Here is a 26737-nt window from a genome sequence, read left to right as displayed (position 1 = left end):
CCATTGTACTTAACAGCTTCCTCTAATGCCTCTTGTTGAGTTTGTCACTTTTTCACATTAACATTTAGTCCTTTTTAAAATTCTTGAGATAATCACAGTAATTATTCTGAGGCTACAATTCACATAATTAATATATCACGACTGGCTGTATGAATTTTAAAGCAGAATCAAGGGTAAAAATTGAAGTTATGCTTTCTTCTTCTTTCAAGCTGGAGGTAAATATCTCCCACCTCTGAACTCCCACAACATGTATCTGTTATGCCTTGTATTCTGGTATTTGTGTGAAGTTGAATCACCTTTAAGAGACTGAATTCCTTGAGCAGAAGGAACATGCCTCTCATCTTTCATCCCTGCTGCCTAACACAATGCCTCGCGCGCTGCAGGTGTCATTAAGTGTCGTGTTTTAGAATAATGATAGAAGGCTGAATTACTATTAGATAAATCATTCTAGCCTATGGCTATCTGTTCTGGACATACTTTAGTGAATGAGAATGTCTACCCGGAAGAAACTAGTAAACTGGAGAATATCAAGAAAGAATACTTGACCACATTTTGGAAGCAGGCAATTTCTGACACTGTGTGAAAAACAAACAATTTTAGTCACTAGTACTGGCAACTCACCTGCCAAGAATTCATAGAAGTTTGCAGATTGCTCAGACCTGAATGGCTTTTTAAGGCCATTCCAAGGGATTTATGGAAAGTTCATCAGTGTGACTGGGAAATGTATGAAGAGGGGAAGGGGCAAAATTTACACAAAGCAGATTCCTGTCTTAAGAGAATTTAAGTGTTGTTAGGAAAATAAGGCTTATACATTTTGAACAATAAGAGTAAACAGTAAGTCAGGATCCAAATTGAGGCCAAGAAGAGGGAGAGTCAAAATGGAAGGCCTGAGATTGGGCTTGGTTGGCATTAGTGAAAAAAGAATAAAAATCTCTGTCATAAGACCCTGAAGTCTCAGTTGATGTATGTAACTTGGATCTAAGCCTCACTTTTCTCACCTGCACAAAGGGGTTAATATACATACCCTGGTAACTTGCAAGGTAAACTCTTAAGTCAAATGAAGTCCTCTATGTAAATGCATTTTGGTAGATGTGAAAATGCTTTACATGTGGTTAATATGGATACACCTTGAAGGGTGGATTTTTCCATTAAGTGTCCCATAGGTATGAATAGCTTCATGATGAGCTATGAAGTATGTAGGTAAAAAGTGACATGGGAGAGTGAAAATCCTGGCCTAATTATAACATTCTCTACAGTGAAAACTAAAAAAATGTATACTCATTTGATAAATCTGGCACCTCTACCCAGGCTCACTCATTTTTGCTGCCAAAGTTCAGCTCACATGTCAAGGATCAAATGACATTTTTTCCCAGAGTTTTCTATTTCTCTTGGCTAGGAGATCTTTCTCTTCACAAGATTGAGGTATTGGGGAGGAAGCTGTATCCTTTAGTGTTTAAGACCTTAGACTCTGAGGTCAGATGTCCAAGATTTATAGTGCATCTCTCTTGTTGACCATTTGTGTGATCTAGGATTTTAAGATATCTCTCTGGGCCCCAATTTCTTCTTCTATATTATGTAGGAAAAGTACTTATGCTATGGGATTGTTTTGAAGATGTGATAAACTCAGTAGTGCTTGGCATGTTTTCCTTCATAGTCTCTATCCATCCATCCACCACATTTCTGAGTACACACTATATGAAATGTACCCAATATACAGAAATGAAAAGACATGAACTTGATCCTCAAGGGACTTACAATCTAGGATTGCATAGAAGCTGATACGATTAAAATTAAAACCAAGTTCATCCAGTCTCATGTCTTTCTTGGCATCTTCTACTAAAAATCTTGTATTTCCTTCCAGCTACTCTCCTTCAACTTATATTGCACAATCTCCCTTACCACCTACATAGCCTATAGTCATATCAACCTCAACAAGTCCAAAGTGGAACCCTAGGCTTCTTTGTCCTTTGGTACCCTCATCTTTGTGAATTACACGACCCAATCACACAAACCACCTTTTCTTTTCCTTTTCCAAGTTCCCCCATACAATTAGGAACCAATTTGTATCTAGTTTTTCATGTTTTATATGATATATGGTAGGCAGAATTTAAGATGGCTCCAAGATTTCCTGCCATGCACACGTTGTGCATAATTTCTGTGCAAAATATGATGAATTTTGCTCTTGCCATTAGGAATGGCAGTGATTAGTAATATGACACAGTTGACTAAGAAAATGAAGTTTTCTGAGTGGACCCAACCCAAACACATAAGTCCTTTGAAAACAGAATTTATCTAGGATGGTTATAGAACAGGAAGTCAGAGATGCAATCCAGATGACATGAAGAAAATAAACATCTGTGTTGTGAGCTGCATCTGGAGAATGATGTCTTTGGGGAGCTAACAGCAGCTACTGTCTCACAGCAAACAGTAAAACTAGAACCTCAGTTGTATAAATGTAAGGAAATAAATTCTGCCAACAACCCAAAGGAGGACCTTGGGCCCCAGACGAGAACTGCGGCCCTGGCTGACACTTGATTTCAGCCCCATATGACCATGTCCAGTGAATGCACCCACATCAGACCCAGACTTTTGACCTGCAGAATTGTGAGCTAATAAGGTACTTTTTAGTAGGAAAAAGACTTAAACAGACGTTTCTCCAAAGAAGACATACAAATGGCTAACAAACGCATGAAAAGATGCTCAACATCGCTCGTTACTAGAGAAAGGCAAATCCAAACTACAATGAGATATGATCTCACACCAATCAGAACTACCATCATCAAAAAATCTACAAACAATAATTTCTGGAGAGGGTGTGGAGAGAACCGAACCCTCTTGCATTGCTGGTGAGAATGTAAATTGATACAGCCACTATGGAAGATGGTATGGAGATTCCTTAAAAAACTAGGAGTAATACAACCATCAGATCAGTTGCTAAGTCATGTCCGACTCTTTGCGACCCCATGAATCGCAGCACGCCAGGCCTCCCAGTCCAACACCAACTCCCGGAGTTCACTGAGACTCACATCCATCGAGTCAGTGATACCATCCAGCCATCTCATCCTCTGTCGTCCCCTTCTCCTCCTGCCCTCAATTCCTCCCAGCATCAGGGTCTTTTCCAATGAGTCAACACTTCGCATGAGGTGGCCAAAGTACTGGAGTTTCAGCTTTAGCATCATTCCTTCCAAAGAAATCCCAGGGCTGATCTCCTTCAGAATGGACTGGTTGGATCTCCTTGCAGTCCAAGGGACTCTCAAGAGTCTTCTCCAACACCACAGTTCAAAAGCATCAATTCTTCGGCGCTCAGCTTTCTTCACAGTCCAACTCTCACATCCATACATGACCACAGGAAAAACCATAGCCTTGACTAGACGAACCTTTGTTGGCAAAGTAATGTCTCTGCTTTTGAATATGCTATCTAGGTTGGTCATAACTTTCCTTCCAAGGAGTAAGCATCTTTTAATTTCATGGCTACAGTCACCATCTGCAGTGATTTTGGAGCCCAGAAAAATAAAGTCTGACACTGTTTCCACTGTTTCCCCATCTATTTCCTATGAAGTGGTGGGACTGGATGCCATGATCTTCGTTTTCTGAATGTTGAGCTTTAAGCCAACTTTTTCACTCTCCACTTGCACTTTCATCAAGAGGCTTTTTAGTTCCTCTTCACTTTCTGCCATAAGGGTGGTGTCATCTGCATATCTGAGGTTATTGATATTTCTCCCGGCAATCTTGATTCCAGCTTGTGTTTCTTCCAGCCCAGCGTTTCTCATGATGTACTCTGCATAGAAGTTAAATAAACAGGGTGACAATATACAGCCTTGACGAACTCCTTTTCCTATTTGGAACCAGTCTGTTGTTCCATGTCCAGTTCTAACTGTTGCTTCCTGACCTGCATACAAATTTCTCAAGAGGCAGATCAGGTGGTCTGGTATTCCCGAATTTTCCAGTTTGTTGTGATCCACACAAAGGCTTTGGCATAGTCAATAAAGCAGAAATAGATGTTTTTCTGGAACTCTCTTGCTTTTTCCATGATTCAGCGGATGTTGGCAATTTGATCTCTGGTTCCTCTGCCTTTTCTAAAACCAGCTTGAACATCAGGAAGTTCACGGTTCACGTATTGCTGAAGCCTGGCTTAGAGAATTTTGAGCATTACTTTACTAGCGTGTGAGATGAGTGCAATTGTGCAGTAGCTTGAGCATTCCTTGGCATTGCCTTTCTTTGGGATTGGAATGAAAACTGACCTTTTCCAGTCCTGTGGCCATTGCTGAGTTTTCCACATTTGCTGGCATATTGAGTGCAGCACTTTCACAGCATCATCTTTCAGGATTTGGAATAGCTCAACTGGAATTCCATCACCTCCACTAGCTTTGTTCATAGTGATGCTTTCTAAGGCCCACTTGACTTCACATTCCAGGATGTCTGGCTCTAGGTCAGTGATCACACCATTGTGATTATCTGGGTCATGAAGATCTTTTTTGTACAGTTCTTCTGTGTATTCTTGCCATCTCTTCTTAATATCTTCTGCTTCTGACCCAGCAATCCCAGTCCTAGGCGTATACCCTGAGAAAACCAAAATTGAAAATGACACAGGTACCCCAGTGTTCATTGTAGCACTGTTTACCATAGCTACAACATGAAAGCAACCTAGATGTCCATCGACAGATGAATGGATAAAGAAGTTGTGGTACATATATACAATGGAATACGGTACATATATGCAATGGAATACTGCTGCTGCTGCTGCTAAGTCACTTCAGTCGTGTCTGACTCTGTGCGACGCCATAGACGGCAGCCCACCAGGCTCCCCCATCCCTGGGATTCTCCAGGCAAGAACACTGGAGTGAGTTGCCATTTCCTTCTCCAATGCATGGAAGTGAAAAGTGAAAGTGAAGTCGCTCAGTCGTGTCTGACTCTTCGCTACCCCTTGGACTGCAGCTTACCAGGCTCCTCTGTCCATGGATTTTCCAGGCAAGAGTACTGGAGTGGGGTGCCATTGCCTTCTCTGACAATGGAATACTACTCAGCCATAGAAAGGAACACATTTGAGTCAGTTCTAATGAGGTGGATGAACCTAGAGCCTATTATACAGAGTGAAGTAAGTCAGAAAAGGAAATACAAATATTGTATACTAACATATGTATGGAATCTAGAAAGATGGTACTGCTGAATATATTTTCAGGAGAGCAATGGAGGAACAGACATAGAGATCAGACCCTATGGACATGGGGGAAGGGGAGGAGGGAGAGGGTTAGATGCATGGAGAGAATAACATGGAAACTTACAATACCATATGTAGAATAGATAGCCAACGGGAATTTGCTGTATGACTCAGGGAACTCAAACAGGGGCTCTGTGACAATCTAGAAGGGTGGGATGGGGAGGGAGATGGGAGGGAGGCTCAGGAGGGAGGGGACATGGGTGTCCCTGTGGCTGATTAATGCTGATGTTTGACAGAAAACCACAAAATTCTGTAAAGCAGTTATCCTTCAATTAAAAAAAAGAAGGTGCTCTTTTTTTTTTTTTTTTCCAGCTAAGGGCATGCTATTTGGTTCCACAGCAATAGAAAACAAATCTGCCATCTCACAGATACACCAATTTCTCCACCTTCCTGTGGTTGCTTTGACTTAGTTCTGTCCTGGACCACTGCAACTGTCTCCTGACTAGTCTCCTTGCCTCCTCTCTCAAAGCCTCTCAAATCATCCAGGTTTCACACAGATAATAGAATGAACTCTCCAAAATGTAAATCTGCCCACACCATTCCCACTGCTTTAAACCCTCCCACAGCGTTCACAACAGCGTAAATTCCAATTTATTTTTTAACATGGTTTAAAGTGCTTTTAATATTTTTCGTGTGCCTACCACCTCTGTGACCTAAATCTTGCCCCCTTCACACCAGCATTTTAGATCTGCAGCCCCTCCAGGTTGCATTAAACCCCTGTACCTCTGCTCTTGCTGTTCCCTCTGTGGGCATATTCTTCCATTTTCTGCTTTTCAATATGGAGCCAGGCTCAGTGATTCTATGCCTCTCTTGGGTATCCTTGCAAAATTAAATGTGTTCTCCCATATCCCCACAATAGCTAATTAAGATTTCGATCACAGTACCGAAATAATCCATTGCATGAGTTTTTGCTTCTAGATTACCCACCTGGAGAGACAAGACTATGCCTAGATCATATACAGGTCCAATCCAGTGTCTGGAATGCTGCATGCTGAATAAATATGTGACTGATAAATATTCATTTGGTGAATAAACAGCAGTTATTGTGTTGCTGTGATGTTCCCTGTTTCTTCTTTCAGGTTCTTTTCTTACAAGATAATAGATTTAGGTGCTTAGTCAGGATCCAATTGAATAGAACATTATCTGGGGTAAAAACAGCTGCTAATGAGAGTCTGGCATTAAATTAGATTGTTCGTGTTGCCTGAGAACGGTTGCTACCTCTGTTGTTATATCCAGTATTTCACAATGTTCATGTCCTCAAGGATTAAATACTGAGTTTAAAGACTATGGGAAACTTGTTTCTCTGACTCTTTCTCTTGGTCCCTGCCTTTTAATGTTTCTTTCTACAGACTTAGGATAGGCAAGACCAAAAAGGAGATAAACTCTATCAGTTAATTTTTTTATTCATCAGTAGTCCCCCAGAATGTTGACACAGTAAACAAATTTAGAATGATTTGGTTCAAAGTCGTCACTTTACGGATGAGAAAATGTAGATCCAAAAAGATGATGTCTCTTGCAGGCCCTTCCCCGAGACCTGAGCCAGGCCCAGATTGATAGATTTTATTCATAATAATAGTAGCTTAAATATTTTTTAAAATACCATAATTAAAATTAGAATGATAAACAGGAAAAATATCTATTTTATGATAAATCACCATCAAATTCAATAAGTAGAAGATGACTATATAATAGAAAAAGATGTGAATGTAAATACATACCATATGTCATTATTCCTAGGATGCACATTTTCCATAGTTTTAACACCTCTAAAATCAGAAGAGCTATTTTAAATAACAAAAAATATTTGCAGTGTGGTTTAGCAGCAGAGGGTATATTTGAAAATTTTCCAGGTGGTCCCTAAAGTAATGGTATGTTTTATAATCAGTGGTGTCTCAGGGTTAGTAAGATGCCATTCTTTACAGCAGAATAAATGTACATTGTCAATAAGCATAGAAATATAATACCCTGACAATATGTAATTCAATCTGCAGGGAAGTGGAAATTGAAATTATGCACCTAATTTTGGCCTATCAGATTGAGAAATATAATTTTCTTATGGTAGCACCAGTGTTGGCTCTAGTGCCAGAAAATGGGTCACCTTTTACACTGTTAGTGAGAAAACAGATTGGTACAAACTTTTTGAAGAAATAAAATTGGCAAATGTATCAAAAGTCTTTAAAATATACATTCTCTTTCACAGGGAAATAATCATATAAGAAATCAAACAGTAAAAGGCATCTTTATTTTTTTTGCCACCACGAATCCTTTCCCCTTTCTTTTGTTTGTTGTTGTGTTTAGTATGTTAAATTCCTTTGAAGTCACTCTGTTTCCACGATCATTTCATAATTTAGATTGAGCTGATATCTCTCTAGCTCCAGGACTAAGTCATTCAATGCTTTCTACACATCCAGTCACAGTCACAGATTTAGGGATGGACTCAAGACTTGATACAGACCTTATGAATCAGGTGTGTGTGTGCTCAGTCACTCAGTAGGCCCAGGATTTTTATCCAATTCTGAGAAAGAAACATTTCCCCTTTTCGCTGGACTTGAATACAGGAGGAATTGGCTTGAGGGCATTTTGTCACTGTGCAAAACCCGAGAGTAAGTCTAGGATGAAAGAGGGCAAGGTAGAGAAGTGAAAGGCTCTGTGGTCTTCTGGAAAGGATTCAGTGCCTGGATTAAGCAGCACCAGCTCTAGCTCTGGGCTTTGAAGTTACACAAAATACTGGAGAAACAGCTGCTTTGCACATTCGTGTTCGACTCTTTGCAACCCCCTGGACTGTAGCCCGTCAGGCTCTTCTGTCCATGGAATTCTCCAGGCAAGAATACTAGCGTGGGTTGCCATTTCCTACTTTAGGAGATCTTCCCTACCCAGATATTGAACCTGCATCTCCTGCATTGACAGGCGAATTCTTTACCAGTGGGTCACCTAGAAAGCCATATGGCTGATAGTTTTCTTTATTATATTATCTAACTGTCTGTTTATTATCTATGTTGCTTGAATTAGTTCAGGTTGGATTTGTTTTGTCATTTGCAGTCAAAACAGTCTTAACTGATACATATGCTGAGAATATGATTAAGGATGTACAAGAAAATTTTGATCTAAATAGAAATATTTCCGAATTATCATAGTGAAAAACTAAAAATCACTAAAATATACAACAACAGAAGAGCAGTTAATGTCTAACACATTCATAGAGATACTATATGCCAAGCACTGTGGTAGGAGCCCTATGTACACAATAACTCCTCTAATCCTCCCAAGAACCCTATAGCATCAGTACTAGTATTATCTCTACTTTGCAGATGAAGAAAGTGAGACCTAGGGAGGTAAACTAATGAGCTCACAGTCACCCACTTATAGTAGAAGAGGTAAGTATGAATATAGGCAGAATAACTCTAGAAACTATTCTTTTAACCATTAAGCTGTACCAGTTTTCAAGTAAATTTCAATCTATCCATATAATGAAATATGTATCAAACTGTTGAAAACATATTTACTGATACCAAATATATTAATATGTCATAAAGAAACAAATCAGGTTATGAAAGAACATGTAGATTTCCAGTTTCCAATTCAGTGTAAAAGGAGCTTAGAAATTGCCACTTCAACCCAGTGAGTAAAAGGCTAAAGAGATTGAAAAATCCACTCTTCTTGGATCCATCAGTCATGTGAGGTCACAGGGCAAACTGCTGCCCCCTAAACTGGAGAAACAGGCAGATACAGAGACTCATAATTTACTGGAGCAGAAACTTTGTGGAAAAGTCCTCTGTGGAAACCAGTACTGGGGTAGGAAAACCAAGACTATAATTGATGAATCTCTGGAGGTTTGGTGTAGACAAATCTGAGAGTGAGAACCCCCAGGGAAACCCAGTCATAGCAGGTCCCCAAACTTTGGTGAGTTTTACCTGCAGGATCTCAACCATGTTCTCACATTGAAGATCAAAGAAAAATCCCCTTGAGTTTCCAGCATGGGCAGAGGAAAAGAAATTATTTGGAAAAACACCAGAGAATTCTGTTCTTAATAAGGCTTGCCCTCGAGAGAAACTGTTTTATCAGAGCCTATTCAGTTTTTTTCAAAGCCAAACTGACCTGAAGAAAAGAAAATACCTGACTCTGATTGGCTCTAGCCATCCTGTCTCACCTACAGTTTGGGGCAGGGAGGGCTGAGAAGCAAATGCTAAGCTCACAGTCTAGAGACAGTCTCACTAGAAGACTGAGACCTTAGCATAGGACTATATAGCATTCCCCCTCCAACCACACTTGGCCATCACATTACTAAAGGCCTATTACAGCAGTTTGTTTTACCCAGTATATCATGTCCAGCTATCAAGAAAAAAAATTACAAGGCATACTAAGAGTCAGAAAGCTGAATTTGAAGAGACAAGCAAACATTGGAATCAGCTTTGGATATGGCAGGCATGTAGGAGTTATCAGACTGGGCATTTAAAACAACTATGATTTACATGGTAAGGTGTCTAATGGATAAAGTAGATAGCATATAAGAATAGATGTTTAATGTGAACAGAGATGAAAATTGTAAAATCAAAAACAGCATGTGTGGCTACATCAAGTACAGGTGCATTTTCTTTTTTCTTCAGAAAAGTATGTTTCTTATGTAATAGTATCTAAGTAGTTGTAAGAAATTATCCCTCTTCTTCTTTTGTAAGTTAGGTTGTTGATAATTGAATATGTAACTATCTTAGATAAAATAGGTTAAAAGACTTAAATATCAGCAATTTCATATGGTTCAACATAGTAGCTAACCTTCTTTGCCCAGTGGAAACAAAGCATGGCCATCCAGTTTCTTTCATTAGGAGAAAGCTTCCTCATTCCTCAGCCTTCGCTTTCTACACTCTCACTTTATCTCCTGCTTCCAAGGATAATTTAAAACAACCACGCAGTCACAAAGCTCATTTAAAAGTGTCGTATTGATTGCTTGTGTGCTTTATATTCCCATCTTGACTTACCCTGCTGTTAAGATTTAGGCTGCACATTTCTTACTGCATTGTGCCTTATAAATCCAGAGGTAAAAGAGTAGGCTAAATGCCTTCTGTTCCAAGAATTAATACACACACACACACACACACACACACACACACACAGCTAAAACTGTGTTACTGATTCAAGAATTATAACACAAAGATGATTTCAATGCAGCAAGATAGAGTAATAAAACTTTAATTTAGCCTTGAACATTGAATACATGTGTCTTCCAACCCCACAATACTATAGGAGAAGATGGAATTTCATACGAGTCCCACAGATTCATCAGCCAAGAGAGCTCCCAATGAAATGAGGTAGTGCCCATGAATGCCAATTGCAGATAAAAGCAGGAGAGAAAGAAGAGGAAAGGAAAGGGTCCCATCATGGGACAGTGACTAGCATACCCGTTAGGAATCACTAGGAATAGAATGTCCCTAGCCTGGTAGGCTGCAGTCCATGGGGTCGCTAGAGTCGGACACGACTGAGCGACTTCCCTTTCACTTTTCACTTTCATGCATTGGAGAAGGAAATGACAACCCACTCCAGTGTTCTTGTCTGGAGAATCCCAGGGATGGGGGAACCTGGTGGGCTGCTGTCTATGGAGTCGCACAGAGTCGGACACGACTGAAGCGACTTAGCAGCAGCAGCAGGAATAGAATAAATGTTTTCAACATTAGTTGAAACAAATATAGGTTTTTTAAAAATATAACAATGTGTTGAGTGGGTGACTACTAGTATGCATTCAGTAGCTCAGTGACAACATCATCACAATTGTTCTCATCTTTTTAGTCAGTCAGACATAGCCTGTTTGCTTTTTGTCTTCACACTTGTTCCATTGTGGGTACAGCATGGCATTTGTAGCTTCTCATGACAAAATGTCTGGCACACAGGAGGTCTCACAAGTGCTAGTGCATTTTTCATGCCCAATTTCTAGCCCTTAGTATAGAGCCTGAAAGAGTAAGAAAACATTCACCTCCACTTTGCACACTCAGCAGGTATATTTCCAGTAAAGGAGACTTTGACGGACAGCTCTCAGGATGGCATGCTCCTGCTGGGCAGACACCCTGTCAGAACCCACAGAGGCTTTCCTGTACATGGTCACACATTGATCTGGCTCATTCATCCATGGATGAGGTATCAGGGTGAAGTTCACTGCAAGGACACTGCCTAGGCCATAGGAGTCCATACAGAGAAAGCCAAGCCCACTGGGCTTTTTCCTTTGGAGGCAGCTATTCACCTGCTGGGCTCCTAACAGCTGAGTTTGCAGAGGTTCCTCCTTCAAATCCTACCAGCAGGATGAGGCATATTCTTGGGAAAAGCATTTATGAGAAAGAAAAGAATAATTGTCTGAAGGAAGCTACCACTGTTTAGCACTACTATAGCAGATGTGAAGTTGTCCATTCTTCTGTTCATTTAACAGGTTTTACTCAAAACTGGATATACAACTTGTGAGGCCCAGTGCAAAATGAAAAATGGTGGACTGCTTATTCAAAAAGCAGAAGAAGAAAGGCTGTTAAAAGTACTAAATTATACAACTTTCTCCTTTAAAAAGATTTGATTGTTTGTAAAATGTAACTCGAATCAAGTTGCTATATGAGTAATAATATATATATTGAAAAAAGTACTTCTGGTGTCATAAGTTTATATAATATAATAAATAACTGTGGTGTTGGAGAAGACTCTTAAGAGTCCCTTGGACTGCAAGGAGATCCAACCAGTCCATTCTGAAGGATATCAGACCTGGGATTTCTTTGGAAGGAATGACACTGAAGCTGAAACTCCAGTACTTTGGCCACCTCATGCGAAGAGTTGACTCATTGGAAAAGACTCTGACGCTGGGAGGGATTGGGGGCAGGAGAAGAAGGGGACGACAGAGGATGAGATGGCTGGATGGCATCACAGACTCGATGGACTTGAGTCTGGGTGAACTCCGGGAGTCGGTGATGGACAGGGAGGCCTGGCATGCTGCGATTCATGGGGTCGCAAAGAGTCAGACACGACTGAGAGACTGAACTGAACCTTAATAGTTTGATCATAAGATTTATTCTGGATCAGTTTTCTGCAAATCAATTTGTTAGGTCATCCAAATATATAATTTTAGCAACTTAATTTCAATGAATAAAATTAAAGAAGCATCAATCACTCCTGGCAAATGTAAGACTGCAAATAATGTTTGAAAAAGTTTAATTTTGCAAGGATCTTCCTACTTATGTACCTATTAATTAATAAGCTGTGATAAGTATTTCATAGGCTGTGACAAATTGTGATAAATATCTGGCAAATTATTTTAAAATATAAATTGTATTACATTTACAGCTTATAATTGTGGGATAATTTTTCTAAAGAGATTTAACTCTTCATACAAGTGAGTTTCAGGTAAGTCTATACTTAATTTTAAATATGAATTTGCACAGTGGTATTTTAATGGTTCCTTTGACTTTCTTTAGTTTATGGATATTATTTAAGAAGCTGAAAGGGACTTCATGATTTGTATATAATTTTTAATGTCTGTTTCTGCATTATATCACTATCTTCAATTAGAAGGAAACATTCATTTAAAAATTATTTTCCTTGTTAGTAATTATCTGAAGCTTCGTAAGAATTTGGGATCCTTTTCTATTAAATGCAATGTCTTTACATTTAATCACTATCACTAAGCTTGTGAATACTTACTTTTTAATACTGCAGCAGCTTTCACAAGTCAGGGATTCTAAACTCTGAAGAATTGTAATGACTCCCTGATATGCTTTATTGTGGTTTCAGTGTGTGTCCTCTTTGTAATTATCTGCTGACAAAGTTTACTGTCTGGCACAAGCAATTTCTGTCCAGTGTTTAGAATAAAAAGTTAATATTTGTGCAAAGCCTTAAGAACAAGCCTCAGGGATGGGATGGAGGGGCAAGCCAGCCTCCCACCAGGGGTTCTGAGGGTGCTTCCTCTTGCATCTGTGCCTACTGCTGCTTTCGCCACTATTGTCACTTTGGCTATTGGTCATCTGAGCCTCATCCTGGCCCTAGACCCAAGACCCCAGATCACCCCGGGCAGTCCCACTGGTGTGTGCATGTACATCATATGGCCAGGCCAACTGTGTATGTGGGCATTGCTGCTGGACCACAACTGTGTGCACATTGTTGTCCAGAATATCTCCTCTGCTCATTCTCTCCTCTGTGCCTACCCCATTGTAAAGTTAGACTATATATGCTGCACACAAGTTCAAGGGTAAAATTGTGAAGACATTTAAGACAGCAGCAGCAGGGACCTAAACCAGGCACAGGGTCCTTCTAGGCATGGAGCCCTGTTTAACAGCACATGTCACATGCTCATGAAGCTAGCCCTGATCTAACATGTATAGTTCATGAAAATTTATCTTTAGCAGAAGACTGAAAAAGAACAGATAAACAGGGAAATACATGCTAAGATACCTGACGGTGAGAGTGAAGTATTAAAGAAAGAAAGCAGAGCAAGGGGACAGTGTTAGGAGATGTGATATATCTATTTAGTATAGTCAGGTCAGGCCTCTCTGATGAGATGACATTTGAGGAAAGACAAGAATCAAGAGAGTAAATCTCAGTAATGACTGGGGGCAGGGCATTCCCAGGAGAAGAAAGAGCGAGCACCTGATCCCTGGTAAGGGAACATGCTTTAAGAATTCAAGCAAAAGCAAGAGGGACCACCATGTACTAGGAAGCAAGAAAAGTAGTAGAAAGTAAGGTCAGGAGAAGTCGATGGGGCCTGATTAGGCTCTGGATTTATTGTTAGTGCATAGGATGCTTTGGAGAAGAGTTGAAAGCTGGCGGAGGGTAGGAATGTTGGAGTTCTTCCCTTCAACTTCACCAGTTCCTTTCTCCTTTCTCGTGACTTCATTCATTGGCACAGTCATAGCAGTTTTCTTCCAGTTCTTCAAAGACTTCTTTCCTACCCAGGGCCCTCATTCATGCTGTGCTTTCTGCCGAGATGTTCTCTGATCACTCTTCTGATGACGGATTCGCTTACCTTTCGCTCTGCACTCGATACTTCACCTACTCCAGGAGCTGACACCCTGTCCCACATATCTCCCCCACAGATTCTGTCTTAGCTCTTTTTAAGTTTCCTTTGTGGCATTGATTTATATCCACATTATCAGTTTGTTTACTTACCTGACTGTAATTTACATTTTTTAAAATGTGTTTACTTATTTTGGATCTTATCTCCTCAATCAAAATGTAGAATCTGTCAGGGCCAGGACTATGTCTTCTTTAAAAAAAAAATTACACAATTTTGAAAGGTTACTTTATGGTTATTACAGAATATTTACTATATTCCCTGTGGTGTACAAAACCAGGAGTTTGTTCTCTATATCCAAGTCTATTCATGTTGCACATGGCAAATTTTTCATACTTTTTATGGCTGAGTACTATTCTCTATGTGTTTGTGTATATGTGTGAGTATAAGTAATGTAAATGTATATATACATGTATATACATACACACATATAGACACCACATCTTCTTTATCCATTCATGTGTTGATGGGCACTTAGGTTGCTTCCATATATTGGCAATTGTAAATGGTGTGCTATTATCTTTGGGGAGTATGAATTTTTCCAGATTAGGATTATGTCTTTCTTGTTCCTCCTGGGAAGCAACCTTCTCACACTCCTGGTATAGAGAAATAATGAATAAACATTTGCCAAATGAAAGGATCTCTCCTCTGTACATATCGCCATAATTTCTATCTTGTGGCTTGGCAATTCTGCACCTTCTTCTGAATTACAAAATTTTATTCCCACACTTGTCATCTAGTAAGTTGTACTTATCCTTCAAGTCTAATATACATTCATACCTTCACTATGGGAAGGTTTGTATGTTGCAAACACACACATACCCATACACACTACTCTAAATCATCTACTGTTTCTTCTATTTGTTTCTAGCACCTTTATCCCTACCTTTCAAAGGACCTATCATATTGTATCATATTATATTAAAATTCTCTCTTTACATGTCTGCCCTCATGGGACTGATATCATTAAGGGGAGACAGAGGGCAAATAAATGGAGCTCAGTTTGGCAACCCTTGCTTCTAGCACTGCCCTGGCACACAGAGGTGATTCATATATGTATGGGAAAAGAATAATGCATCTTAAGAGCTTCTTTATACACAGGCTGCTTCAGTGATCAGATCAAATATTACTCAGACCCTGCAGTTAAATTGACATGCTTTTATTTATATAGTTCAATGATTTTTTCAAGAAAGACTTAAATGCAGAAATATAGACTCTCATGCGTTTAGAGTCAAATTTGAAATTTGAAATCCACCCTAAACCCAATTGTGAAGGAGCATGGTCTATTGGCAAAACCTCAGGCCCAAAGAGAGAATGCTGAGCCACAAAGGGACCATGTTGGCTCTGAAATATCATTATTAACCAGCATTTACTTCTGGACAGAGCATACCTGTAGAGGGAACAGGAGAAGCCAGAGGTGGAATGAGACTCCTTTCCATGTCAGCTCTGAAACTAGACAACCTAGTGCTTTTCCCATTACAGGTCCACACAGTGAGCCCATCTCTCATGGGCTAGGCGATAATTATCCTTAGGCTGGCTGCCAAAACCTGGTGCTGACTCTGCCTAGCCTGGCAGATGCACCTGCTGTTGCTGGGTGGGCTTATTAGATTATTTAGAGATTAGGCTGCTGCTCAGAGTGGTGAGTTCAGAGCAGGTCTCGCAGCTTGCTTTAACCCCTCACACTCTGATTCTACTGTCACAGCACAATACTTGGTGACGCTCTGATAAAACCCTCCCCCCAGTTGCCTCTCTCTATCTCTTTTCACTTAAAAAATAATTATATATTTTATGCAAACCACTTTATAGGCATCTTTTCACTTAAACCTCAGGACAGCTCAGGGAGGCAGGCATTGCAATCCCTATCAGGATACTGGGCCTCCATAGGTTAAATAGCTTATATAAGGAATGGGCTTAGCCAGGATCAAGCTCGTATCTGTTGATTTATGTGTGATGAGATGTATCAAAGCACTCAGAAGTGACTGAGAGTTAAAGTTTGTATCTGAATGTATATTATCTGAATATATATATGTGTGTGTGTGTGTGTGTGTGTGTGTGTGTGTGTGTGTGTGTGTGAAACAATTGGCAACCCACTCCAGTATTTTTGCCTGGGAAATCCCATGGACAAAGGAGCCCCATGGAGTTCATGGGGTTGCAAAGGAATCAGACATGACTTAGTGACTAAACAACAACAACAAAAAATATGTATATATATGCCTTGACTTTGTAAATTAAATATTTTAGGTGTGAAATTAAAAACAGAATTGTAGATACAAAGACTTCTGGGTTTAGAAGGGTCCTTAATGATTATCTAGTTCATCAGCCTCACCCTTATTGGACAGAGAGGATGAAATGGTCGTAGATTAGTGCTCCATGTAGAATAGCCCAACATCCCCTGCTTCAGGCCTGTTGAGGCCTGATTGGGAATGTCCCCAGTGTACTACTACACTACTAGAAACCCCTTTCCCAGTTCTTAACTCTGATCATAGCCCAAGTCCTATCTGGTTGTAGTTTTTCTGTTTGTTCCCTTTCTCATTACACATCTCAGACCTGGTAGGATGACAGTATACTTTCTCTTAGTCCTACCGCCTCCACCCCAACACAGATTGCTGAGAGCACTCTGCCATACCAGATTCTGAGCCAGACCTTCATGTTTGCAGGCTCCTTCCAGGTGAAAAAGTGCTGTGCCACCAAATGTGCTTGCCGCAGAAGCTTGTTTTCTGCCCCAGGGAGTCAAAGACCAGCATTCTGAAAGTTCCGTAGGAAACTAGATCCTTATAATAAGTCCCCCAAAGCCAAGACAAACCCTTTCATTGTTTCAAGGCATATGAAAGGAGTTTGATGTACAACTACTCAGGATGAAAAAATAAGCTGCTGGCTGAAATAGAATATATTTTATGAGATCCCCAGGATTACCTCTTTGGCAGGTGGCCTGGATGCTGAGCTTCAGATTCTATACCATCAGCCTGGCACACAGACCCTAAATCCAGAGGCCCACTCCTAACCCCAAATGGAGAGGCCTGTGCATAACCATGAGCCGGGCTCAGGCTCCTCTCCTGGAGCACAATAGGGAGGAATCCTGGGGGGAAAAGCTCAAGTAAAAGCAGATTCCAGAACCCATTCCAGGAGTCTGTTTTCCAACAAGCAGAGAAGACTAAACGTGCTTACCAACTTAGGAGTGCAATGATTGCCGATTCCTTCAGAATCAGCTCCTGAAAGAACTATGACTGGTCAGTGGGAACACAGAGGATGGTGAAGAATGGGCCCGGTGGCTTCCCACAGGCAGTCAGTGTTTCCTAGCATGACCTTAATGGGATGGGACCTGGGTGTCTGTCAATGTCAATTGGTTAAGCTTGTATATTTATGTTTTGTGTACCTTTCTACATATATTTGTTATGTTTAATCCCCCCCAAAAATGTCTGAAAGGAAATACAATCAGCTCAAATTCCACCTCCCCTATGGTGTATTCCCCAAACCCCTGAAGCAATATGCGTCTGCCTCCTCCACATGTCCCTCTAGGGCATTTTTTAAACATATGAGCCTATATGGTTTTATGGCTCTTTTCTTTTTTTTCCCCATGTGTCTTTTATGACACAACGTAAATTAGTGACCAACCAGGTTCGGGAACCAGTTTTAACTCTCAGTCACTCCTAGGTGGTGTGGTATATATATCAGCATGCATCTGTTAGAAGATGAGAGCTTGAACCCTGGGTAAACCCTTTGCTTGTGAAACTCAGTTAACCTAGTGGAGGCCAAATGGGGATTGCAAGGCCTGCCTCCCTGAGCTGGGCTGATGTTTAAGTGGGATGATGCCTATAAAGTGATTGGCATGGGATTTGGTACTCAGTAAGGTGCTCAATAAATGTTTTATTTCCACACCAGCCTCTCTCTTTATATAGGCATGTAATCCATACTTAGAGACTCTTGCAGCCAGAAGCATTTCAGAATTGAGGATTTTCATATTCATAATCCCCCTGCTGGGTCTGAGGCAGTACCTTATAAATTAAACATTATTAATTACCTCCTGTGATATATCTGAATACATGGCATATGTTTAAATAATTGGAAAAAATGTCTATAAATGACTTCAGATCAGTCTCAACAGATCTGCTGTCAAACAAGTGTTGGAAACTTCTAAAAAATATTTGTTTTCAAAGTTCTTTGGACTTGAGAACGGTGACTAAGGGATTTTGAACCTGAGTCACGATTATTGTTAAAGACATTACATCCCCACCAGGTATTAAAAACAGGTTTAGCTCTTGTTTTCCTTCATGCCTGACTCATAGCAGAAATTCAATAATCCTTTCTGGTGACTAAGCAAATGAAGGAAACATGAGAGTAGCCCCTTCCCTCCATCGCTCCCAGAAGGAATTAGTCTTTGTTCTTCCTCCATATTTCACCCCCTGCACACATCCATCTCACTAAACACTGGGGAGTGGGGGTGGAGATACAAGATCAGAGTAGACAGTGCTCAACGGCAAGGGTGCCTCTGACTTTTTCCGCATTATTGTTATGAAATTTATTCTTTCTGAGAAAGAAATATGGTTAGCTATTCTATACAACATTTGACTTGAATAATTGTTCTGGCACCAGACAAGAAATCAGCAACTTTTAATTGTGATAGAAATGATTGTAAAGATAAGTTTAAAATTTCCTTGCACCCAAAAAAGCTGCAGTATTTGTGATTCAAGTTTACTACAGTGCACTAGACATTATTCTCCTATCTATGATACCAACTAAACAAAAACCGTGATGAGAATGACACAGTGCATGTTTAATAAACACTGAGTACCTTCAAATGCTGGGAAGGTGAGGACAAGTCAAGAAATTGAAAGGTTGGGAGAGTATTAGAATGATCTCTGAAGGTGGTTCCTGAAGAAGCTGAATCCTGAGCACAATATGAGGGATGGATTGACCTTAATTAGGAAGAAGATATATTTTCCACAAATTTATGAATGAAAGAGTCTGGGATAGGTGGGAATATGGATGAGTTTACAGGTAGGGGGTGTCCAGAGAATGAGGACGTGTCAACGTAGTGTTTATATTTCCTTAGTTAAATAGGGTCCAGGGTTATCTGCTGCGTATCCAGAGTAAGAGATGGAGCAGGGGACCATGAGCGTAGTGAAACTGGAGAGGGCCATGTGGGAAGTGGGACAGAAAACTCACTCCAGAAATACAAATGACTTGCTATTGAGAGTTCTGTGGACCATGGTGCCATGACTGTATTTATAACAATTCCCCAGGCTCTGTGGATTCTTCAGCAGTGTCCAGCACCTTGGGTCCAAGGGCGTAGAAAGCATACAGTTGATTGACTCAAGGGGTTGGGAGGGTGGGGGCTTGCCCTGTGAATACAGTGGAAGAAGCATCACAGGAAAAGGGACTTGCGTCTATCTTCAGGGGAGTGTTAAAGTCTTCAAGCGTGTACTCTGATCTTAGAATTGAAGGTCGTGAAGATGAAGGAAGAGGTTTGATCTTTCTCCCCAGGTCTGCTCTTCCAAAAGATAATATTGTGCAGTGGTTAAGACCACAGGCTCTGAAATTGGACTTTAAGCATCCAAAATCCACTTACTACTGACTGGGAGATCTTGGGCAAGTTATTTGACCTTTTTATATCTCCCCATTTTTATTGATTACAAACATGGATGTTACTACCACTTGCCTCACTGGGTTGTGGTGAGGATTGAATGAATTTATATACTTGGGATAAAATAGATATATAATAAGATCTGTTTTAAGTATTACCAATGATTATTCCTCTATAAGTCTCCATTTCAGTAAACTGTACCTCCATTGATCCTAAAAGTCATTATAGCAACTTGTTGAGGAAACTTTTTCTCCTATATCTTTCAAAAAAAGAATGCAGCCTGCCTACACCTAGATTTCAGCCCCTTGAGACCCGTTTTGAATTTCTGAACTACATAACTGTAAAATAGTAAACCTGTGTATTTTTAAACCACCAAGTTTGTGGTAATTTGTTATAGCACCAATAAGAAATTAATACAGCTCCTTTTAAACTGTAGAACCTTAGCAATAGTCATACAAATTCTCTGAACAACAGGTTTTTCAGTATAGAATAATAAAAATAAAATAATAACAATACTTTGGCCACCTAAAGAAGAGCTGACTGATGGGAAAAGACCCTGTTGCTGGGAAAGGTTGAAGACAGGAGGAGAAGGGGATGACAGAGGATGAGATGGTTGGATGGCATCACTGACTAGATGGACATGAGTTTGAGCAAATTCCAGGAGAAGATGAAGGACAGGGAAGTCTGGTGTGTTGCAGTCCAAGGGGTCGCAAAGCATTGAACATGACTTAGTGACTGAACAACAACAACACATAACCCTTGGCTATTGTGAGGAATAAGTGAAGGAATAGGAATAAAGTTATTAGAGCAAGGTCTGGTATTATGGGCAGAATTATGCCCCTCCTTCCTAAAAATACATTGAAGTGAATAAGTTTCCGCCTCAGAATGTGACTATATTTGGAAATAGAGTCTTTAAAGAGGTGATTCAGATTAAACAAGTTCATACAGATTAAACAAGTTCATACAGCTGCAACTCTGATCCAATATGACTGGTGTCCTTATTAAGAGGAGGAAACAAACACATCAGGGTGAATCTACACAGAGGAAAGTTTACGTGAAGAAACAGCTAGAAGGCGGCACCTGCAAGGAAAGGAGAGAGTCTTCAAAAGAACCTGTTGATAACTGAACTTGTTGGTGCCTCAATTTTGGACTCCCAGCCTCCAGACCTCTGAGAAAATTTCTGTTGTTTAAGCCCCACAGGGCTCTGATGTTTCATTATAGCAGCCCCAACACACTTAACGCATGGGATTCTACTATGTAGTCGAAAATGTTGATTCTTACTGTTACTTGTTCTTTATTAATATATTTGGATACTAGGACTGTTTGTGGAATTGCATTTAAGAAAAAGATGATGTCAGAAACCTGAATCTTTGGCAGCATCAGTTTGTCAAGACCTACACATTCTTTGTGTTCTCCATCATTTTGTGTTGATGTTTTCTCTCTCACATCTGACAGTGGTAGATTGAACACATGAGGGACCCCCCGATACCTCAGCCCCATTAAAAAATAATAAGGGGATTTTCTTTTAAAGGTATAAGAAAACAGGGAAGGAAAAAAGCAACAAAAACTTGAAGATGGAAAACAAAAGGATTGAGAAAAACTGAATGAGCCAGATGAACTCAGACATAGCCTGTCCATGCCAAGAGCACAGAAGCAAGCTGATAGGCGTGCAGAGTTGCAAAGTGACTGGAGAATCAGCAGAACCAGGGATCAAGGAAAGTGTGGGCGGTGTGTGTGTGTGTGTGTGAGAGAGAGAGAGAGAGAGAGAGAGAGAATGTGCATGTAGATGTGCTGAGGTGGGAAAGGAGTTGAAGAGTGGAGGGCAAGTGGTGACTGAAAACCAGAAGACTGGTTGAAAATCTCCTTAACCCAGTTAATCCTTTAGACCCCCTTTCTTACTTCTCTAAGCTGATAGCTGCCCCTGTTCTGGAAGTAGAAGACAGAAATTGACTCTCTGGAGAGACTGAACCAAAGGGACTCTGGATTGGGGGATATCTAGATGATGGGCAGGGATAACATACCAAAAACAGGATTTTGATGGAAATCCACATTTTGAATTCCAAGACCCCTGGCCTATTCCCCATTAGGTTCTCAGAAGCCTGGTAGTCAGGCTTGTATACTCCACACTAGAGTCTAGAAGAGCTTTCTTTGAGTTATCTGCCCACCCCATAGGAAAAGACATGGATATTGACATTGCTGCTTCTGACCCACCTACCATGAAGCCCATCCACCAGCCCTGTCCATGCCCCTTCAAGCTTCCATATAGTTTTCTTAATATTCTGCTCTTAAGTACTTGTTAACAGCTCCAAGTTGGCTGATGACACGTGAAGTAAGCCTCTAACATGAATATTGTAAATTCAAACTAACAAACACCAATAAAAACAGAATTTGTAGAAATGAAAAACCATGTAGGGACAAGGAACTTAAAAGAGAAATAATTATCATGAACATCCTTATACAGAAGGAAGACTATTGCAGCCACAACATAAGAACAGGTTTTAATTATTACAAAGAATATGTGTAAAAGATCTGGACAATAAAAAAGGCTGAAGAATTGATGCCTTCAAACTGTGGTGCTGGAGAAGACTCTTGAGAGTCCCTTGGACAGCAAGGAGATCAAACCAGCCAATCCTAAAGGAAATAAACCCTGAATATTCATTGGAAGGACTGACTAATGTTGAAGCTGAAGCTCCAATACTTTGGCCACCTGATGTAAAGAGCTGACTTACTGGAAAAGACCCTGATTCTGGGAAAGACTGAAGTAGGAGGTAAAGGGGACAACAAAGGATGAGGTGGTTGGATGTCATCACTAACTCAATGGACATGAGTTTGAGCAAGCTCTGGAAGATGGTGGAGGACAGGGAAGCCTGATATGCTGCAGTCCATGGGGTCCCAAAGCGTCGGACGTGACTTGGCAACTGAAAACTGAATTCTCATCTTTCATAGCAAGAAGTGAATATGCAGAAGTGATAGGGGAAGCACATTGATTGAAACCACCCACCCTGGCCAGGCACCATAGTAACCATTTGCATGAGTTGTTTTATGACAGGAGATCCTGATAAGGAATACAGAACTAATAAGCCACCACCAACTAGAAGAGTTCAGGAAAGGTCTAAAGGAGACACCGCGTGTCTGTCCACTTCCCAGAATCCCTCTCGCTAGCATCCATCTTGGCTGAGTGATGAGTGCGCCACCAGGAAAAACTCTGAATTAGAATGATTGGCCAAAGACCACCCGGAAACTAACCCCATCACCATAAAACCCGAGACTGCGAACCACGCGGCAGAGCAGTTCTCCTGGGTTCCCTTACCCTACTGCTCTCCACCCAGGTGCCCTTTCCCAATAAAATCTCTTGCTTTGTCAGCACATGTGTCTCTTCAGACAATTCATTTCCGAGTGTTAGACAAGAACCTAGTTTCGGGCCCTGGAAGGGGTCCGCCTTCCTGCAACAGAAGTAGTCATGCAAGTGTGTTATTGAGAAATGCAGAGATAAATAAGCAAAATAAATCCTAAAAGGGTTCATAGCAGTTGTCTCTGAGTAGTGGAAACAATTTATTGGAGCATGATGAGTATGGGAGTTTTGCTGATTTACCTTTAATAAGCCTAATAGGAATAATTAACTTTGAAAATGATTTACATGTTTTTTATTTGAAATTAAATTGTAAAAATACTGAATAGACATAGCAGTTGGCACAGTGTCTGGCACATAGTAGATATTATATTTATCATCATCTGTTTTCTAATTTTATTATTTTATGATTCATTCTTATTATTTTGACTCTTCAAATGTTGTTTATAATATTTCAGGGAGCATTCTTTTTTTCCAGAACTTTATTTTGTATAGTAATAAAGACACTTGTCAGGAAGTTTTTAATGATTGTTTTCCAGTGATAGTGGAGTAGCCATCCCACACCCATCCCTCTGCTGCTGAAATCAGGTTCAGGATATGTTCAGTTCCCTTTGCTTAGCCAATGTTTGAAATGAGCTGAGTCTGGGCAGAGATGGAGGAAAGCCACAGGTCTTATTCATATGGACCCAGTGCACCACCTGGAGCTTCTGAATTGATGGAGAAGAAGCAGAGGATGAGGATCTTAGCAACTCAGCTTTTGGTTGGGTAGAGTTGGCAATTCTGATGCTTTATGCACATATGCTTAATGTGCTTCCCTGGTCCTTCTAAGTGGCAGCTCATTAACACCTCAAGACTGATGGCTTACGTTTTACATTCTAATTGAATATACATTCGCATAATGGAATGTGTGTTGTGACTGCTTGCCTGGAAAAGCTACCCTATTTATTCAACCACCGTGGGGAAAGGAGAGAGATTTTTCTTGCAGAGGCAAGAAATAGCCACATGCTGCTATGAAACACCTTGGAGTTCTAACTTTTCAAATATTGTTTGTTTGTGCTACCTTCTAACATTATATGTTACATTAGTATGTCACATTAGGGAAAGGGAAAATGAAGTCGCTCAGTCGTGTCTGACTCTTTGCGACCCCATGGATGGTAGCCTACTGGGCTCCTCCGTCCATGGGATTTTCCAGGCAAAGGTACTGGAGTGGGCTGCCATTTCCTTCTCCAGAGGATCTTCCTGACCCAGGGATCAAACCCAGGTCTACCTGCATTGCAGGAAAACTCTTTACCCTCTGAGCCACCAGGGAAGCTAGTATGTCACATTAGGTCAGAGCAAAAGGATAGCTATTATTGTACTTCTCATTTGGCAGATGAGAAAACTGAAGCATAGAGATGATTTGCCTATGGTCACATAGCTCAATAAAGATGAGTCACCAAGTCCCACCTTGATTTCAAATATGAGTCTTTCTACCACACCAGGTAATTGTATTTTATTTGCTTATTTCCATACCCATCTAACCCAGAGATCTGAGCCAGCACAGAGGAATATAAAGATAGTATGACATGTTAAGACCCCTTCTTTAAGAGATGACATTAAGGGTAAGGAAGAGGTGTGACCAATGACCTGAGATACTTAAAAAATGCCCTGGGGACTTGACTCTTGGGCAGGCTACATGTAAGAGCTGAGAGAAGGCTCTGCTCCAGTGAAATGCCCTGGAGTAGGAGCGGCATTGCAGAGGTGAGGTCTGTAGGAATAGTCACAAGCAGCAGAGTTCCTGTCATCACAGAGCAGAAATTGGGGGTGGCTGGGCAGAGGAAAAAATATAGGTTTCATTTCTCATGATAGCATTCATCACATGGTGGGAGCTGATAAGAATTCTGAGCTGGAGGCCAGGCTCAGCAGGAAGACTGCCATGATCAATTTGCAGTGTCGCCAAGGGCTCAGGAGGGTTTTGAAAGCTGTTGCTAAGTGTTTGTCATCCCTGAGCAGGAGCCTCTGTTAGACACTCCCTCCAGAATGATAGGGTTGTCCTTCAAGCCATGTCACCAAGGGAATGACAGTCCAATCCATTAGAGAGTCAACAGGTGGCTACAGCACAGCCACTGTGGTGCTCAGTTTTGGCTAGCCACCAAATTCAGTAATGATCACTGCATGCATGCTCAGTTGTGTCTGACTCTTTGTGACCCCATGGACTGTAGCCCACCAGGCTCCTCTGTCCATGGGATTTCCCAGACAAGAATACTGGAGTGGATTGCCATTTCCTCCTCTGGGAGATCTTCCTGGCCCAGAGATCAAGGATTCAGTAATGGTGCTTTACAAAAAATGTACACCTTTGGGTCTCACCCCTATTATTCTCATTCCATGAAGTGGGGCCCAGAGTCAATATTTTTTAAAACTCCACAGTATATTTTAATGCCCATTCAAGACTGAGAAAAATGTATAACCAATTTCGTGTAGGGCATGATCATACCTGCTTGGGGTATGTGTGTGTGTGTGTGTGTGTGTGTGTGTGTGTGTGTGTGTATGTGTGTATGTATGGGTGTTTTATAACCTCTTTTTCACCCCATTGGTGAAAGGGGGAATCTTTGCCTTGGGTCCAGGGGTATCCAAACATACAAGAACTAACACTGAAAGCTGAGATCTTACGGAGTTTATTAGGCACATAAACACAGCCCAGGGAAGAAGGATACTGTACCCGCTGCAGGATCGCACAGGGAGTTCAGAATTCGCCCCTAGCAGAGCAGTGTGAACCAGCACAGAATGTCGGGAGGCAAGTCTGTAGTTAAAAAAACAGGGTGAGGTGACTCCTGGTTTCTGTGGGAGGATGTGATTGGATGGTTTGAACAATCCTGCAATCTTTCAGGAAACTGAAACCTATTAGGTTGAGGATGAGGTGAGGTAAAGCTGATTCTGCTGATAAAAGGTCTTCCCTAGTGGGTGAAAGATTTAGTGAAAGCATTAGGACTCACAGATAGGCCTTTGGGGTACTATGGGGCTCAAAGATTTCAAGGCAGCATGCAACATTTTAGGCATTCCAGTACAGTTGCAGGAGTGGGGCTGATGAGATGATAAAAGTGAGCCGGACAGGAATGGTCCCCAGGAGTCTAGTGAAAATAGATAAGGGTACGCAGATCATTGCCTGTAGTGACAAATGCTAAGATACAGGAATCAGGGGTATGGGGGCACAAAAGTAGGGCAGCTAAGATAATGGCTTGGGTTTTATTTAGCCCTCCTTTAACCCTCACATTTAACCAGAAATGTGAAGGTTAAGATGAGCTATTAGTATCCAGGTCTTTCAGACCCCAAAGCTGACACCCTTCTCCCCACTGCCCCAGTGGCTTCTCCTTTCTCCTTCTAGATGTGTCACACTTACTAGTGCAATACTTTACACATAGTAGAGATGCAACATTTTTTTTTTTCATGAACAGATTCCTTAGAACAAGATTTAAAGTATGTGGTAAGGCTCAATCAAAGATAAGTAATACTCATCTTTATTAGGTTGAGGAAATGAAGGCCTTTTTATTTTAAACTGGACACCTCTTGTGTTTTTGCAGTCAT

The 26737-nt window shown here is 40.8% G+C and overlaps 1 long non-coding RNA gene across 3 annotated transcripts in view; it reads left to right on the top strand.

Annotated features, from left to right (window-relative positions):
- LOC147375573 (uncharacterized) overlaps positions 1–26737 on the top strand; it is a 224562-nt gene that overhangs the window by 35923 nt on the left and 161902 nt on the right. For 2 of the 3 annotated variants that reach the window (XR_015160221.1, XR_015160222.1), the window contains one exon: positions 11628–13062. The exons of the other annotated variant lie outside the window; for it this stretch is intronic. This is a non-coding gene — a long non-coding RNA (uncharacterized LOC147375573). Of the gene's footprint in view, positions 1–11627; positions 13063–26737 lie in introns of those variants that run through there. 3 annotated transcript variants of the gene reach the window in all.

This window comes from Bos grunniens, chromosome 3 (genome assembly GCF_055505025.1).
Source record: "Bos grunniens cultivar Pamir isolate PY7600 chromosome 3, Bosgru_T2T1.0, whole genome shotgun sequence".
NCBI lineage: Eukaryota > Metazoa > Chordata > Mammalia > Artiodactyla > Bovidae > Bos > Bos grunniens.
Note: the sequence above shows the minus strand (reverse complement) of the source record. Positions and strands in the feature narration are given on the sequence as shown.